Here is a 20,457-nt window from a genome sequence, read left to right on the forward strand (position 1 = left end):
TGGAAGAGAAATAGGTAACTAATTACCCCATGAAAGAATGGTATTAAAAGTAAATATTCAAATACATAGAAACATGCTCATTAGAAATAGATGTAGGGCCCATTTGGTAAATATGATAGGATAAGGTCAAATACGATATGAAGACTGAATAGTAGTACGTAGGAAAGGATATGAACATAAGCTTATATCCTATCTTGTGTTTGATGCGCAACAAATAAGCCATCTAATAGCATTTTGTTATTCTAATGTTTGAAGTAGACCAAAGAATGATAGGATATAATATGAATTGTATGTAAATAAACAAAATTACTCTTTATGATAGAGTTATATCTTTTTTTAAAGAAATAGGCTTTTTTGGATGTATCTAGTTGTTAATAAGCCTTTTGTCTTACTCATTAGGTGCGATCAAAGGAGAGATATGGTAAAACTCTAGATGAGGGAGAGAAACCAAGTAAAAAGGCTAAATAAATAAATATATTTTATTTTATTTATCCTATCATCATGCCCATTTCTATCATGACCCTCCCCATATGATTAGTTATCAAATTGACTATAAAGTGTGTCAATAAAAATAAGGCTATCATGTTATGTTGGCCCACCAAACAAAAAAATTAAAGTAGGATATAAACTATCATATCCTCTTTATCACATCCACCCAACGAGCCCCAAGTAATTATCCAAACGGGGGTAACCAACTACCTATTAAAAGTAAGCTACCTTTTGGATTGTTTAAAAAAACGACAATTCAGTTTATATAACCAACTAAATGTACATATTACATCCATACTGTTAATGTATATCCATCATATTACCTTAAGGGTTCATTTGATTCACACATGGGTATAACACAAGTGCTTGTGTTGTTCCATGTTTGATGTTCAATGAACAACACAAAATATGATTAGACAAAATATGGTTAAATTACCATAGCATCCTTTGTACTATTCTAATGGTCGACCTGCTAGTGGTGCGGTGATGTCAATGACCACCCACGGTGGTCTATGGTGGCTAGTGGCTCGTCGAGATGACGCTGACGGCTAACTGGCGGCAGTCAGTGGTGGCTAGTGCCTTGTCGATGGCAATTGCCAGTGGCTAGTTTGCTATTGTGAACAGTAGTCGGCGAAGGTGGACGGTGGCAGGGACATCACTATAATTTTTTGTTTTACTTAAGACAATAATGTCTTTAGTTGTCCTGTCCCTAACTTAAATTCAAGGTAGTCAGACCCAAACGGGCCTAGTGGTTCAACCAAAAAATCGGGAACTAGCCATGTGGTTAGTCCAGGCATGCCCCATTGAATCGAGTATGACAAAACCTAGTGACCCTACTAGTTTGACCGTGAACCGGTTGACTTGGACAGGTCAACCGAGTGATAATGCTAGGGTTTATTTTCTTTATTATTTTATTCTAATTTCTTTGAACTCTTTCACGAGTTCACTCCTCCATCCCTCTGTTGAGACTGACTCCACCAATGTCTTCCTTGCTATGGTGATTCCACCAACCTCTCAAAAACACTAGATTTGCATGAGGTTTTATTAGATTTTGTTTATAATTTCCATTGTTACTCACTTATGTTTGAGATTTCTAGAATAATTTGTACTATTGTACTCATGCTTTGAAAATCTTGGTCATAGACTCATAATTTTTATCTTAACTTGTAATTATTTTTTTACTTTTTAGAACTCTTTACTCTTGGTCTTTTGAGAATAAGTTTTGCCATCTACAAGGAGTTATTCACTTTATTAGATTATGGTAAATAAAGATTTTTTTTTAAAGAATTAGTGAATTACTTGACAATAACTTTGTTAGATTTTGAAACATTCATGTGAATAGATGCGCAATAATGAGAACTATCATTATCTGCTATATAGGAATTAGGAAGGCTTTAGATAATACATGCATCCAGTACAAAAACATAATTTAGTCTTTGACTAAAGTGCCTAAAAGAAAATCTTCTTCTAGGAGCACTGAGGCTCTCGTGCCCTTAGACTCCCGCAAGCGACGCACCCAATGAATCATTAAGAAAATATTTGAATTGCTTATTTGATTGGATATAGAGTGAAAATTGTCTTTTAGTATATTAATTAATTTTCTATAATTTGGCTTCTCCTCACATTTGTAAGATATCATCTTTGTAGGTTCTAAAAGGAGGTGAAAAACTAAAAAGAGACTTTTATTAGTCTAATTTTGCGCATGGTATATGGTAGGTTGGTAACATTTTTCTTTTTCATTGTTTATTTTTTTAAATTATATGAGTATATCATGTGCATAATATATACTATAGGTTATATATTTCATAAAGATGTATCACCGTAGAGATCAAACTCATAAATTGACAATGCATCGGTTGATTTTTCTTTGTGTAGGATCCAAAGGCCAGTAATTCATTATCATCTAGCTGTTCAAGTGGAAATGTTTGTTTGAAGACTAATCCTACTTGGAAACATTTCAATGTGTCTAATAATGCTCAAGGAAAAAGATTATCTCATGCTTTTATTGAGGATCAAAATATCAAGGTGGTGGAATTAATAGAATGAAGTATCACCTAGCTTGCATTCGGGGAAATATAGCAGCTTGTAAAAAAGTTCTTGATGATGTTCACAAGCAAATGACGGGTTTCTTACTTCCTCCAAAGAAAAGGGAAAGGATTCATTTGAAGATGCATATGAAGAAGTTGAAGAGGATGATGTTCAAGAGTTTAATCCTTCAATGAAGTCACAATAGAAGATAACAACATATATATTTGGGGAAAAAGAAGGCCGACAATTCTATTGAAAAATTTGTGGTTCCAAGGTCAACCCCGGAGTCTCAATCAAGAATCAAGAATACATTTGCTAACAAGTAAGCAATTCAAAAGGCACATATGGCTTTTGCACGGTGGTTTTATACCTCATGCATTCCATTTAATGCATTAAGGTCACCCTACTTTCAAGCGGTGTTGGATGCCATTCTTTGGGTGTGGATCTTGATATAGAGGCTCATCTTATAATGATATGAAGATTCATTTCTTGAAGAATTGTAGAAAAAGAATGCTAGTTGCTTGTTGATAACTTTAGAAGCAATTGGGCTAGTTTTGGATGGACAATTATGGGTAATGGTTGGAGTGATCAAAGACAAAGAACTTTGATCAATTTTTTAGTGCATTGTCCTAATGGCATGTCTTTTATAAAATTTGTTGATGCATAGGATATCGTTAAGGATGCCACAAATTCGGTGAATTTGTTTTAAGAGATTGTGGAATAGGTTGGGCCTTCAAATGTTGTACGTTTGGTGACTGATAATTCTAGTAATTATGTTGCTGTAGGTATGTGATTTAAAATGTTTTAGCTTGATTGCTATTTTACTAAAGATAGATTTATATTTTATTTACTTAACCATGCTTCTTTGTTACCTAGTTTGTTATATTTTGTCATCACTGTAGGAAAACTATTACATGAGAAATATAATCACATTTACTAGTCTCCTTGTGTTGCACATTGCTTAAACTTGATTTTGAGAGATATTCAGAAGATGGATTATATTATTGACCTTGCCTCACAGGGTTTCTAAGGTAACTATTTTTAGGGGCAACCATATTTATATGCTAAGTTGGTTAAGAAAAAGGTCTGGCTGCAGAAAAAGAAATTGTGCGCCTAGGAGCAACTCATTTTACTATTGTTTTTATAACTCTATAAAGTATTTATGACAAACATGATTTGCAAGCTTTAGTGATAGACAAATACTATATTGGTCATAGATTGTACAAATCCACCATGGGTAAATTGGTTAGTTCTGTCATTTTGGATAACAAATTTTGGAAAGATTACTTGTTGATGGTGAAAATAGCAGCTCCAATAAATAAGCTACTTTGTGTAGTGCATGCTGATGAGAAGCCCTCTATTGGTTATATTTATGAGAGGATATTTAGAATTCGCAAAGGAATTATGTCTATCTTCAATGACAAGCAAAGGTTGTATGATACTTATATAAAAATTATTGATGAAAGATGGGATAAGCATTTGCAGTGCAACATTCATGCGGCCGCTTATTTTCTTAATCCTACATTTTTATATGATGAAAGCACATTTGTGAAAATTCTAGAAGTAATGCAAGGCCTTCTTGATTTGTTAGAATAAAGTAACATATGTAGCAATAGTAAGAAAGCTATGAAGGAAATCAAAATATATCAAGATCGACTAGGGAGTTTTAGTCGCAAATCAGCTTTGCCAGCTAAAAATATTCAACTAAGTTAGTTCTAGATTCCAAATTGTATTTAGTATTAAATATTAATTTAACTTATATCTTGCTATTTACTAATGTGCTTTAATACCTTTTGTAGGTGAATTGTGAAAATTATTTGGGTATAGTGCGCTTCATTTTGCAAAAAAGTAGTTTTTATTTAGCGTGCCCACACTAAAAAGAAGGAACAAATTGGAGCATCAATGGTTAAATGACCTTGTGAATGTGACTTATAACTTGCGTTTATGACAATATATTAAAAGTTCTCATTTACAATTTAGCTATTTTTAGTTTTATAATTTTATTTATTATATCTTTAAATTCACAAAGACATTAATTCAAGAAAGTGAGCTATGATCCAGTCGATTATGATTTTATTGATAAGATAGATTTTTGGGTAGCAAAAGATGAATTTCTTCTTGAACTTGATTATGAAGAAATCATGGATGATAGTGTTTAGGGAGATGAAGCTATTCCTATATTTGATGATGGTCATGGTCAAAGTAAGCAAAATCTTAACTATTAAATGTATAGTTAATAACTTAGTAATGAAATTTTTATTTCTCATAAAAAATACAATCTTTTTAATAGAATGATTTTTTTTTGTTTATTAGATGATGTGGATATCCAAGAAGAAGTAAATTTGTAAGATTTTTGGTGATGTTGGTGGTAATACAAGCTTACCAAAGATTTGATGGAAATGATGAAATTAATTTAAGTTCTGATCCAAGTTCATGGATCTAACTCATTTAGTTATATTTAAATACTTGAGTAAATCTTTTGATAATGTATTTGTGACTATTTTGTTATAATTGGTATGTGCTTGTTTTGAGTGTGGAATTAAACTTTATCTCATTTTAATGTTAGTTGTATTTGAATACTTGGGTAATTTTTGTTATCTTTGGATTATGTATTTGTGCCTATTTTGTTATGGTTGGTATATGCTTGTTTTGAGTGTGGAAAACTTGAGTTTAGTAGTTGTGGTTATTTTTTTATTATATAATTTTAATTATTTGCTTGAATTTTGATTGGTAAATGCTTGTTTTGAGTGTGGATAACTTGAATTGAGTAGTTGTAGTTATTTTTTAAATTAAATAATTTTAATTATTTTGTTTTGAATTTTGATTGGTATGGGTTTGTTTGAGTATTTGTTTTAGATTATTTTGTTAGGTTGATATGTGCTTATCATAAGTATGGAATGAATTTAAATACCAAATTTAAGTAGTTGTGTTGTTTATATTATAATTATTATAATATATTTTTTTAATATTTTATTATTGACCTCTATTCAACTTCTATCCAATTCGGTTGAAGACATCAACCCCTTACCCTTAGGTTTGGCCGGGTCTAACTACCTTACTAAAATTCTTATGCCACTGTTTTAGTTGGTAAAAAAACCATCAAATTGTGCTGTCTCTCACCACTATTTTGTCGTGGACTCACACACTTCATATACAAATTAAACAAGAAGAAAAAAAAACAAAAAAAAATTGTGAAAAAGATTGTGTTATGATGTTCCTAAAAAAAAAAATTAATCTAACGGACTCAAAATCTATTTTAAAACAAACTAGTTTAAATATATCTATCAACACATTTCATATTAAACTTAAATGTAATTAAAATATTTTGAAAATGAAAATGAGCAATTTTTCAAGGTACTTTTTTACAAATGCTCATAAAATGCCATTAATTCTAAATGAATGAATATATATATATATATATATATAATATGAGCACACCCAGGCGTTGTACATTTTCTCGACTTGTGGTGGAGCCCACATCTTTTCAATTTGTCCTGCTAATCCCTTCCCACCAATGCCTCGAGATAAGCACAATCCTCAATCTCGATACAGACAACATCTCGATACAGACACACACTAGAGATTTTTTTTTTCACTCCATTGCCCTTCTTCTCCAGTAGTTTCTTGTCGAGATCGAGATCGAGATCGAAATCGAGAGAGAGGGAGAGGGAGAGAGAGAGAGAGAGGGAAGATGAGTGGGAAGATGGTGTGCGTGACGGGGGCCTCCAGCTCATCACTTCATGGCTGGTGAAGCTCCTCCTAAATCGCGGCTACATCGTCAAGGTCACCGTTTGTGATCTCGGTATCAAACCCTAGCTTCTCCTTTTCCATTGCTATACATTAGATTTGTTTCTCGAATCATGGGATCTCTTGATCATATTCTAGTAGTGTAGAGTGATTATGCATTTTATTTTTATTCTTTGATAAATTGATGACAAGCACTTTTTTATTTTTATTGCATTGTGCTTGAGAGGTTTTGAACTTGAGACCTGATAAGTGCTTGTGTACTAAGAATACGAAGTATTCTTTTCTTACGATGAGCATTACTTTTATCAGGTTTTATCGCTAATACTTGTGTTTTTGTGTTCTTTTGAGCATATAGGGTTGTGGAGCCAAATAGAGAAGAAATGAGCCAAAGTAGATTGCGAATGTATTATGTTGATGGAATCTTGAAGTGAACACATGAGAAAATGCAAGTTGTGCTCGAAGACATATGAGTGTGTGCCAACCTCCATTGTGATCAATGGATTATGTAAATTGGAGGAGCACAAAGGCAGTCACACTCATGTGTTCCGACTTGTGCAAAGTTAGCAAGACTTCCGACTTGTGTAAATTAGACGTGTGCCTGTTTATGTTGCCTTGATGAAAAGTGTGAATTCGGGAGTGTTTTTGGCAAAGTACTGTAGCAGGTATTGTAGCAAATCACTGTAGTACTTACTGTTCACAGATTACCGAAATTCAGATTCCTGTAGATTCACATGGGCGTGTGAAAATTCCACACGCCTGTGTGGATTCCCGATTCCAGCCTATTTAAAGCCGCGATTAAGCCCGATTTCAGGATTTCTCTTTCCATCTTTTCTCCATTTTTTGAGAGGCTTGCGACTAGGATTTAGAGGGGCTTTAGCAAGGCTTTTGGAGTGGTTCTACAGCTTCGACACCACGTTTCTCTTGGAAGATTGTTATTGGGGGAGCTTTCGTCGGTACCGATCCGGCGGATGCGCCCTAGGCTTGACAAGGGGACCTTTGGACAAGATGAGGCTACTCCACAAGACCATCGACACGAATACCAAGGGGGTTTTCTTATGGATTACATGTTTTTTTACTTTCGATTTCATTATTGATTGTGACTTGCTCCATTGAGAGCTAAACCCCCTAGTGGGTACTTTGACTTGTAAACCCTAGGATGCTATTGTTTCATTAACATTTTATTATCTTTTCCTTAATTGATGTCTTTAATTGAGATCCAATCTTGAATGTTTGTTGATTGATTTATCCCTTAGAGTGACACTAGGGTCAAGAGTCTACATTGGTAATCCTTGTGAGTGAGCGACACACTATGAGGGTTAGACAAAGCAAGATTGGAGAGGGTCGAGAGGGTGAGTCGAGAGATAGCTGAGCGTCTCCTTTCCCCTCCGATGTGATTTATCCTACCTCCATATTCCAAGAGTTTTTTGTGGTGACAATAGAGTGAAGGGCTAAAGGATGAACTTTGCTGGGGCTTAGTTGCGGGAGCAACAGAGTGAAGCGTTAGTGACTTTTAGCACCGGGGCTTAATTGTGACTAGGGGTCTTCGCTGGACCAAAGGGTTAGATCTACATATGAGAATAGGGGTTTATCACTTGGAATCTATAGAGCTTCTTGCAACTTTTGCATAGTGTGAGGTGTTGAGACTAAGCGATTTCTCCGCCGGGACATAGTGTAGAGTTAGTCACTATTGACCTTAGGTTTGGGACCGTGTATTTTAGGATTTCCATGATTCATTAAGCATCAGTTAGGAGACATAATAATTGTTCTTGCACTTGAAGCAATAACCCATAGGGGAGCAATGTCCGAGTGCCCTCACTTTCTATCGATTGCCTTTTCCTCTCATTTTTATCATGCGTCTCTTTCTTATTCTCTTTAGTCTCGTTCATATTGATTTTATCCACTCCATTACTATTTCATCTTCACTTGGTTAAGTAGTAATCGTTGTGTTTCTATTCACTATTCCCTGTGGATACGATAACTTACTCACCTGGGATTTATTACTTCGACAAACTCGTGCACTTACGGGTCACACACAAGGGGTGTGTCAAGACCTCTCAAACACAAATAAGGTAGGAAACCACTTGGTTATGCCTTGGTTCCTATTATTCATTTTATTATAGAGTGATTAGTTGTATATACTCTTCTAGTTACTCTTTTAAAAAGAAAAATAAAAACCGTCAAGTTCCCCTTTGCTTATTAAAAAAAGTCAGAAGTTTTACTCTTTAAGTTTTTGTAAAAAAAACATTTGGTCATCAACAACTAAAAAATATTTGGTCTTCAACATCTTCATGGCTTAGTAGGCAAGTATTGGCATTTGTGATTTTGGTGTGACATAGTAATTATTTCATGAGACTTGTAAACGGTACATAGAGTTGCCCACATTTATTGACTTATTTTAGATTTATAGAGCAGTCAGCATTGCTTCCTTACCTTTTGCATAATGATAGGTTTGATAGCTTGTGTATGTAATTAGTTTTGTTATTAATCTATTCATGAAAAATAAAAATTTCAAACTTTGTAATGGTCTTTTGATTTTTAGGTGATCCCAAGAAGATAGAGCACTTGCGTTCTCTAGATGGAGCCAGTGAGCTCCTTAAGCTATTCAAAGCAAATTTACTGGAAGAGGGCTCATTTGATGTTGCAGTTGATGGATGTGAATGTGTTTTCCATATAGCTTCTCCTTACTTTGTTAATTCTGCAGATCCATAGGTTCCTCTTACAAATTATCTTTTGATGCTCAAACTCTAAATGCCCATTTGCTGAAACTTTTGCATGTGAGCGCACACACAAAAAAAAGGAACAAGAACTACTAAATTTGTTTCCTTAGTTTGTGACTAAAGCACTTTGAACGTTTTACTAAAGTTATATATATTTCATACTAATTTTTAAGTGAAAAACTTTTAGAGTCGAGTTGAATCCCCTGTGCATGGGATGGCCCATGCAAAGGGTGAGGGCATGTGGCAGCAGTTAAGGCATTCGTTCCCGTGCAAGAGGTTGAAGGTTCATTTCCAACCCAACACATGGTAAGCTGGATCCCCTATGCATGGGATGGCCCATGTATAAGGTGAGAGCGCATGGCATACGCCTCCTGCGATGACTTGTCCATTTGCTTAAAAAAATGGATAAATAGGTATTGATTAAATTTAGCGGCTTCTGGTTTTTTCCTTGTGCAAGGTATATAAAAAGATTAGTTTTTTTATGTTTCATGGGTTTGTAATGGATGTCTGATGGACCAATGTGAATTAGATTACAACAAGTCTTCATCAGATGCATTGTGTAGGATATACATTGTGCAGGATGTGTTGGAGGGCATCATAGTTAATTTTTTTAGCATTGTCCGAGTTTGTTAATATATTGAGGTCCATTTACTTTTTAATAATTATTTAAGCAATTTAATGTGGTTAGTTGATGCATTGGAGATTATTACATCGATCATCATTGTCCCTATTTACATATTTGTGTGTCCGAGATATTTATGATAGATTCTAATATTTATATCTATTAGCTTTATTATCATTGACTATTTGTTGCATTTCCTCAATTTTTTTTCCAAATAATTTCAATCTTTATAGTGGACAAAATTTCAATCGACATTCAATTGAGCAGTTTCAATGTGTAAGATTTAACTTTGCATTTTCGGTTTTCGGACCATTTATTTTTTTCTCTTCGCCTCTTATTTTATCTTTTTTTACCTCTAAATATTACCAAAGAAAAATTTCTATATTTCGAGCGAGTTAATTGATCCTGTAATGAAGGGAACCCTTAATGTTTTGCACTCTTGTGCTAAATAGTCTATCATTTATTTTTGATAGAAAATTAATTCTTTGATGTAGTTTATGTGCTTGTTCAATGTGTTGGAGACTATCAAAGAGAACTTTCAACATCCTTGGTTACATACCAGAGTCTTTTTATTTATGATAGAGTTTTCATTTCATGCTGATTAATTTCATCACTGGCTATCGTTCTCTACCATTTGTTTCATTTATAAAGTCTGCTTTTCAAATAATTTCACCCTCTAATTATTGGGAAAATTTTCAAATATGCTCATGTCAATGGTTTCAAGTTTCAAGATTTAACCATCAATTTAGATTTTAAATTCAGTTCCTTTCACCATTGTTTTTTTTACCTTTTCTTTTGTTATTCTAAATACAAAAATCTACCACTTTAGGTTGAATTTATTGATCCTGCAGTGAAGGGGACCCTCAATGTTATGGGTTCTTGTGTCAAAATCTCTTCCATCAGAGGGCTGTTGTCACATCATCTGTGGTTGCTGTTCTATTCAATGGTAGACCGCGAACTCTTGATGTGATTGTTGGTGAGATATGGTTTTCAGATGTAGAGTTATGAGAGCGTGGAAAGGTATGCATTTGTTTCACATGCCAACGGAATTATATTTTCAGTATAAGCTAATATATATAAATATATATCTCGCTCGGCCTTGGACTTTATCAGTAACTTAAGACTGTGTGTTTAAAATTTGAATACTTGAGCTGACTGCACATAGTTCAGCCAAAATACTACTAATTTGAAAATTGGAACATTTCTTATCTGATTCAATTTTAGTTAAGATGTTAACATAATGCCATCTAACCTGTGATGGAAGACTAAGATTTATCTATATGAATTTAACTAATATTTAGTCTTATTTAATTATAAACCAATTGATGTCCTCAGTATGTAATGATTTAGTGATTCAAAATTAATTTGGTGTGGAATTTTGAAGTCAAACTCTCTTGTAGTGAATCTCTATTGATAGTTATTAATTCTGAAACTCTGATAGATACAATCTAGAAACAAGAGGCCCAACCAAAGGTTGCTGAATACAAGAGTTTCATGCCCTCTTTTCTACTTCTCCCTTTCTTTTATATCTCTTCCCTATAACCCACTACAACCACTTTCCCTGCAATAACTAACTACCTTATAATGGTCTACTCCACTTCTGGTTGCCCGTAACCAACTGAATTGATTACTTTTTGTTTCTTTAGGAATATAATACAATCATCTTTGGCTCTTTTAGGCTAACAACCTCCTAATTGCTAATGTTGCCATGCTTTCTTATTGTATAGTCTTACATAATTTACATTTCTGTTTAACATTGATGAAAAAGTATATTAGTATAAATTTGCTCATTTTCTACCATCATAGTTTTCTCTTAGATGTGGTATATGCTATCTAAGACCCTTGCAGAGGAGTCTGCTTGGAAGTTCTCCAAGGACAATGGCATTGAAATAGTCATAATCAATCCATCGATGGTCATCGACCCTCTTTTGCAACCAACTTTAAACACAAGCTCTGCTGTAATCCTGAACTTGATAAATGGTATGTAGTTGGTAGTTACTAGTTTAGGAGCTGGGTCCAATGATCATTGTAATTTTACTGTTACCTCATATGCAATATTTGCTTTTTAGAGTTCTTTCCTACTAATATGTTACTCCTAGCCCATTAACTTCAGCAAGAATTACTAATTTTTGTGTCACATTGAAAATTAGAGAGATAATTCCACAACAATTATCAGAGGATTTATATACCTAAGAATCTGTGTTTGAGTATGAGGCCTTGATCTTTGCATTGTTGGCTTGTTCGAGAGAAAAATAGGCTACAACTTTTGGTCCAAGATGTCAAAAACAAATATCTTCCAGTGTAGTGATCTTTTATTAAAATGTGGAGTTTGGAAGAGGAACTTATATGAAATACTATCAATACTCTTTAAAACAATAGGACTTTTTGTTTTAACAGAAATATGGCCTTTGCTAATCTCTAGAGGATAACATGGAGCATTTTTTCAATACATTAGTGATATAACGATGCATGGTAACAAATATTTGGTTAGGACAGTAATTATCTTTGTGGAGATCGTCAGATGTTTCTTTTGATGTACTTATAATAGACGTGATCAAATGTTGGATAATCTATTGTAGGAGCTTCTACTTATCCAAATTCAAGCTTTGGGTGGATGAATGTTAAGATGTTGCATTGGCACACATCCTTGGATTCGAGTCTCCCTCGGCAAATGGAAGATATTGCTTAGTTGAAAGCGTTGCGCATTTGTCGGAGCTCCTGAAAATAATTCATGAACTGTATCCAACTCTTCAACTCCCACAAAAAGTAAGTTACTCGATAGAATTTTTAATTTATCTCATTTTCTCATTACTGAGATCACATACTAGTGTTCTAAAAATTATTTCCTTTGTGATTTTTGAAAGTATTTTTTTGTAGGTTCCTAGTCTAGCATGCTTTAAAAAAACATCTTAATCCGGACCAGGAACCTTTTTCTTTATAATGTTTATTGGACATCTTCTAGTCATATAATTTTATAAGAATCTTTACTAAACAAGATGTTTAAGTTCTTTGAGATTTCATATATTAATTTTTCAATGTTATCTTTGGATGTTATATCTAAAAAATTGTTTATATTGGCAGGTGTGCAGATGAACATCCATTTATGCCAACATGGCAGGTCTCAAAGGAGAAGTCAAAAAGCTTTGGTATAGATTACATTTGTCACACCCACCCCTTCTACCGAGGTAAATGTGGCACCCATCAGTTAAAAATTCCTTTTTAACTGGAAACCTGACACCTCTCAGAAACCAAATCAGAGTTACAAATTACAATTTATAACTTTACACCAAGCTGCGAGGATTCAAATACATAAATACAACAAATATAATAACTCAAATTTGTGGAGTACAACCGCTACAAGATCACGATACCAACAAATATAAAAGAAAAGTATGGGACCCACTGCGGTCTTGGACTTAACCCTCGACTAGCTCTAAACTTGAGCAGCGATCTAGGGGTCTTGCTCCCTGCGATTCTGACAGACATTCGAGTTGGTCGGTAGTGGCTTAATAATTTCAAATATTCAAATACAGTATATATAAAATATATAAATACCAACCTCTCAAATAATTTTCCAACTTTTCCAAAATACCAGAATTCTAGCAAAAATACATTTTTAAAAGAACTTTTGAAACATAAATTCATCACAAATCAATATCAAATCAATTTTCTAAGAAAATCCAAATTGTTGTGAGAGATCGCCCTCCCTAAGAGCGGCAATTTGGGCTTCGCCCCCTCATCATGACCCAAAATAACAAGTAATATAAAAAAATCCATTCTCAATTCCATGACTGGAAAAACTCTCCCCCACTTAGGCCAGTCGCGACTAGGTTTGGGAGCCGCCAGTCTTCGCGCCCTCGACGTTGGCCCATCGGGTCCCATGTGGTGACTCTAGGATCCCGATGTATAATCCAATCGTGGCTCTACGCTCCCACCGATCCGGACAAATCAACACTCGGGTCCACCACGCCACCTCTAAAGGTCGGCTCGTGGGGACCCACTATCGCGATGAGTCGGGGCCTTAGCCCGCCGTCACCATCCAAACCAACATGTAAATGTAGCAATAATACAATCTGTATAAATCACATCACATGGTCCTTATCCAGGACAAGCATTCACATCACGAAAATAAACATCATTTCCACAAAGCCAATGTCAAAAGTATAACAATGCATAAAACCAGTAAAATCCAGATCCATGATACCATTCCTATTCCAGGAATGAAAACCAATTCCACAAATATTGTTGGTAAAACATTTTAAAATGCTCACATGATTTCACAAATCATTCTAAATCAAAACATATATAACCATCAAAAATAAATACATGAATTGAATAATTAAATCACATATACATGTATTTTCACTATTCACAAATACGTATAATTATACGAAACTGATGTATCAATACGATTGTCAGGAACATCAACGGCAAGTAAATATACATATATTTTAACCTTATACGCAAATTAAACATGATAAAATGAAATACTTAAATAATTATTTCCAAAATACTAGTTATTAAACAATTATTTCAAAATAATAATAATAATTAATATTAAAAAAATAATAGCTACTACTCAACTCACTCGGTGTCCTTGGGTTCCTTCCCTAGATCCGGAACTCCCTCTCAAGGCGAACAACACCTATGAGAATAATATAATAAAAAATAAATAACATATTTAAACTCAAAAAGAAAAATACAGAAACGATAATAGACTCTCATTGGGCCCACTCACTCCGATCGGTTAAAAGCCGACCTGCATAGTCCAATTGCCTTTCGGGTTGTATTTAAACAAACTCGGTCAGAGCTAAACACTCGTCGAATCAATCGAACCAACCTTAATTCAGATCGAACCAAACTTAATTTCACCGAACCAGCTTGAACCAACTCAATTCTTATTCAAAATCCATTGAACCAACTTGGTTCAGGTCCAAAACCCTTAACCCAAAAATCAACTGAACCAAACCCAACTCATCTCAACTTGATTTGATCAAGCTCAACTCAACCAAAATCAACTCAACTCAACCAAAATCAATTCAACTCAATCGATTCAATCCAACTTGGTTTGATCTAATCAGATCAATTGGACTAACTCAACCCATTTCAATCTCAACCATTATCATTAACCTCCTAATCATCATAATTATCAACCTAATTAATCAAACCAAACCCTAATCTCGGGTTGCCTACAGAGTAATACTACGATAGAATCCCAAGCAAACTCACCCTCCATTTCAAGCAAATTCCAACTCCAAATCTGAGTGTTTTTCAACCCGAAATTGAAGCAACAACTCTTATTAACGATAACTCATCATTTTTCATCATAAATCCTTCTTCTTTCTCAAGAAAAAATTACATTTCTCAATCCAAAAATACACACACATACATTCAAGTATACTCAACAAATAAATCATCAAAATACTTTACCAAAATAATACTTCATCCATTCTTCCTCCAAATACCAAACTTTTTGATCTCTTCCAATTTCTCTCCAAATCTCTCTCTCTTTTCTAACTCTCGGAGTTCATGTAGCAAAATGGTGGAGAAGAAGATGAACAATCATCAAAAGTCTAGATTTTTCTCTCAATTAACTCTTCAGCCGAAATTCACTTTTAGTCCCTCAAAACTTAACTTCTTACAAACCAGTCCCTGAAAAACTCACAAATGGTCCCTGGATTATAAAATAATATTCTCAAAAGGTCCTTTCAAATTATCCAATGGTCCTTGGATTATAACACAATATTTCCAAATGATCCCTTCAACTTACCTTTCAGTCCTTAGTTTTCAGCAAAGCATTTCATATCAATCCTTTTTTTCTATTACTCTTTAACCCAAAATCTTTTAAAAACTTTTTACACTTAAGTCCTTATTCCATCCACTTGGGGTTTCTCAACAAGATTACTACATGAAAATTCTATCCCATTTGCCTGTAGTAATACCACGAATATATTTTTCAACGATTATCCACGCGGGTTCGGTATTACAATCCTTCCTCCTTAAAAATTTCGTCCTCGAAATTTCCCTTAGCATACATCAATCCGATATCATCTGAATTTCACTTACCCGGGTCCAAGACCCCTGTTTCTCTTGCTACAAATCGCTCAATAGTAAATAATCACACTACAAATCACTATGTATCGATCGATAAAAAGCACGCCAAACACCTTTCTTTGGCATCTTTAAGTTAACTCATTTTGAATAAAACCAATTCGACAAATATCTCACGACACATGATCCACGATCAGCAGACACTACTCACTCCGTCTCAAATGTCAAAAACCTACTATCCGTCCTCAGATCCCAATATGCAACTTAGGGTTTTAACTCGATCGAGACTCTAAATACTTCTCATCGGGCCCTTAACTTTACGTCTAATCACTACTAACCCTCTAAGTCTGATACGCGACTTCTAAACTTAGGCTCGGATCACAACCCGTGATCTCTACCAACGAGGATATCTCAACCTCGACTCACGATACCAAAAGATGTCACGCCACCCTTCACCGAGGTAAATGGGCGCCCATCGCTTAAAAATTCCTTTTTAACCGGAAACCCTCGACACCTCTCGAAACCAAATCGAGTTCATAATTACGATTTATAACTTTACATCAACTGCGAGATTCAAATACATAAATACAACAAATATAATAACTTCGAATTTGTGGAGTGCAACCGCTACAGAGATCACGATACCAACAAATATAAAAGAAAAAGTATGGGACCCAGCTGCGGTCTTGGACTTAACCGACTAGCTCTAAACTTGAACGAGCAGATCTAGGGTCTTGCTCCTGCATTACTAAAGACATTCGGTTGGTCGGTAGTGGCTTAATAATTTCGAAATATTCAAATACGAGTATATATAAAAATATATAAATACCAACCTCTCAAATAATTTTCCAACTTTTCCAAAATACCAGAATTCTAGCAAAAATACATTTTTAAAGAACTTTTTGAAAACATAAATTCATCACAAATCAATATCAAATCAATTTTCTAAGAAAATCCAAATTGTTGTGAGAGACCGCCCTCCTAAGAGCGACAATTTGAGCTCAGCCCTCATCACAACCCAAAAATAACAAGTAATATAAAAATCCATTCTCAATTCCACGACTGAAAACTCTCCCCACTTAGCCGCCGTCGCGACTGGGTTTGGGGCCGTCGAGGTCTTGGCACTGAGCGTTGGCCCATCGGTCCCCATGTGGTGACTCTAGGATCCCGATGTATAATCCATCGTGGCTCTGCGCCTCCCACGATCCGGACAAATCACCTCAGTCCACCACGCCACCTCTAAAGGGTCGGCGTGAGGGACCCACTCATGCGATAGTGGGCCGCCCAGCCGCCGTCACCATCCAAACCAACATGTAAATGTAGCAATAATACAATGCAGATAAATCACATCACATGGTCCTTATCCGGAGACAAGCATTCACATCACGAAAATAAACATCATTTCCACAAAAGCGATGTCAAAAGTATAACAATGCATAAAACCGAGTAAAACTCGGATCCATGATACCATTCCTATTCCAGGAATGAAAACCAATTCCACAAATATTGTTGGTAAAACATTTTAAAATGCTCACATGATTTCACAAATCATTCTAAATCAAAACATATATAACCATCAAAAATAAATACATGAATTGAATAATTAAATCACATATACATGTATTTTCACTATTCACAAATACGTATAATTATACGAAACTGATGTATCAATACGATTGTCAGGAACATCAACGGCAAGTAAATATACATATATTTTAACCTTATACGCAAATTAAACATGATAAAATGAAATACTTAAATAATTATTTCCAAAATACTAGTTATTAAACAATTATTTCAAAATAATAATAATAATTAATATTAAAAATAATAGCCACTACCAACTCACCTGGTGTCCTTGGGTTCCTTCCTAGATCTGGAACTCCCTCTCAAGACTGAACAACACCTAACAGAATAATATAATAAAAATAAATAACATATTTAAACTCAAAAAGAAAATACAAGAAACAATAATAGACTCTCTATTGGGCCCACTCACTCCAATCGGTTAAAACCCGACCTTGCATAGTCCAATTGCCTTTCAGTTGTATTTAAACAAACTCGAGTCAGCTAAACAACTGCCGAATCAATCTCGAACCAACCTTAATTGCACTCGAACCAAACTTAATTTCACTCGAACCAACTTTTGAACCAACTCAATTCTTATTCAAAAATCCATTGAACCAACTTGGTTCAGTCCAAAAACCCTCAACCCAAAAATCAACTCGAACCAAACCCAACCCTATCTCAACTTGATTTGATCAAGCCCAACTCAACCAAATCAACTCAACTCAACCAAATCAATTCAACTCAATCAATTCAATCCAACTTGGTTTGATCTAATCAAATCAATCGACTAACTCAACCCATTTCAATCTAACCATTATCATTAACCTCCTAATCATCATAATTATCAACTTAATTAATCAAACCAAACCCTAATCTCGGTGCTACAAGTAATACTACAGTAAATCCGGCAAACTCACCTCCATTTCAAGCAAATTCCAACTCAAATACAAGTGTTTTTTTCCAACCAAAATTGAAGCAACAACTCTTATTAACAATAACTCATCATTTTTTTCATCATAAATCCTTCTTCTTTCTCAAGAAAAAAATTACATTTCTCAATCCAAAATACACACACATACATTCAAGTATACCAACAAATAAATCATCAAAATACTTTTACCAAATAATACTTCATCCATTCTTCTCTCCAAATACCAAGCTTTATCTCTTCCAATTTCTCTCCAAATCTCTCACTCTTTTTCTCTTAACTCTCGGGTTCATCAGAAGCAAAATGGTGGAGAAGAAGATGAACAATCATCAAAAAGTCTAGATTTTTTTCTCAATTAACTCTTCAGCCGAAATTCACTTTTTAGTCCCTCAAAACTTAACTTCTTACAAACCAGTCCCTGAAAAAAACTCACAAATGGTCCCTGGATTATAAAAATAATATTCTCAAAAAGGTCCTTTCAAATTATCCAATGGTCCTTGGATTATAACACAATATTTCCAAATGATCCCTTCAACTTACCTTTTCAGTCCTTAGTTTTCACAAGCATTTCATATCAATCCTTTTTCTATTACTCTTTAACCCAAAATCTTTTAAAAACTTTTACACTTAAGTCCTTATTCTGTCCACTTGGGGTTTCTCAACAAGATTACTCTGTAGAAAATTCTTACTGCAACTGTAGTAATACCCTGAATATATTTTTCAACAGTTATCCACAGGTTCAGGGTATTACAACATTCCTCTTGGGATGAGCCTTAAGGAGACTATTGAAAGCTTGAAAGTGAAAGGGTTTGTCACTTTCTAAACAATAATGTTTGTCCTCTCTGGATTGTGAACGTCTACCTAGTTCATGATGGTACTAGGCTGCTAATAAAGGCAAGGGCGTGGATAAACTTCAGCGAAGCAAGTGAGAATAGAACCTACGGACATATGGGTGCTAGAATCACACATTCACAATCACTATTCACACTCCCAGAAATGTACCGTTACCCATGATTCAAACTCTCATCTCTTGTGAAAGGTTTCAATGGGGACCTAGTTATTAATAGATCACTTGGTCATTGGTGTTTCATAAGTGAACCTTGGTGACAAAATGATAATTTAGATTTGCTTAATAACTTTTTGTAGAACTGTTTTTTGTGTATGTTTTTTTTATTGTAAAATTAAGGAAGTAGAAAATGTAGAATAATGTAGAATAAAAATAAAAATAAAAATAAAAATAATTTGATATCCTCTCTTCCATTTCTTGTAGAGTAAGGAATGTAGTTATAGTTAAATTTTCATGAATATTTTGCTTACATTTTCCATTTTGCCATATCTCTCTCTCAATCTATTAAGGTCATACATTTAATGTGATGGTGGTGAAAAAAATGTTTTTAAATAAATTGGTAAGGTTAAATTTAAAAATTAACATTTAAATTAAGTATGCTGAGAGATAATTTTGGACATGGAAAGCTGCTAGAAATAGACACTCATAAGGAGATGGAGGGAATAATTGAAATATAAAATTTTAACAAAACAAATTCATAAAAATTAATAACTTAAAATAAATAAATTTTGCACATACTGCTACAAAATACAAAATGAGTAATGCCATTTGAGCCAAACAAGTTTTCCGTATAGCATTTGGCATCCATGTCTCTCTCATACACACACACACACACACACACACACACACACACATTGCCATGACCCTTGAAGCCACCATCCTCTCGTAGCTTCCACATTGGTGTTCTCTCCATCTTCCAACATGCCTTTTGCCCAAAGATTCATCCAATTCCACTTCCTCGCCAGCCATCTCCATGTGCTCTTAGTCTTTCTTTTCTTGTTCACCACTTCGATGACACCTTGGTCCAAGGTGAGATCTCCTCTGTTGGTTGCACCTAGGTCAACCCCTTAATTACACCTACATTTGCCTCACCAACCTCCTTCCTAAGCTATGTCCACCGCTTCATCTACCTTAATTCAAATCTCGACACGGTGAAGGACCATAGATGTCAACCAAGGAATGAGTATCAATCTCATTAGGTAATGCTTTCGGCCTGAATAACATTACTCATACATAATAACAAAAAAATAATAATATCAATTTCTACGTATGTCAACCTTACCATTCGGACTTGGTATGACGCTCCTTAGGGGCCATTTGGTTCGCGGTAATGTAGAAAGATTACCACATATTACATGGTAATATGAAAATATTACCACGTTTGGCATTGCACCGGTGGTAATGTGGATGGTAATATCACATTACCAACTTATAAATATTACCAAGAAAATGGTAATCC

The 20,457-nt window shown here is 34.5% G+C and overlaps 1 pseudogene; it reads left to right on the top strand.

The window, feature by feature from the left end:
* Window positions 1–6,208: 6,208 nt before the first annotated feature.
* On the top strand, window positions 6,209–18,974 carry LOC120263659 (annotated as a pseudogene).
* Window positions 18,975–20,457: the final 1,483 nt, after the last annotated feature.

Source organism: Dioscorea cayenensis, chromosome 6 (assembly GCF_009730915.1).
Source record: "Dioscorea cayenensis subsp. rotundata cultivar TDr96_F1 chromosome 6, TDr96_F1_v2_PseudoChromosome.rev07_lg8_w22 25.fasta, whole genome shotgun sequence".
NCBI classification, from domain to species: Eukaryota; Viridiplantae; Streptophyta; class Magnoliopsida; order Dioscoreales; family Dioscoreaceae; genus Dioscorea; species Dioscorea cayenensis.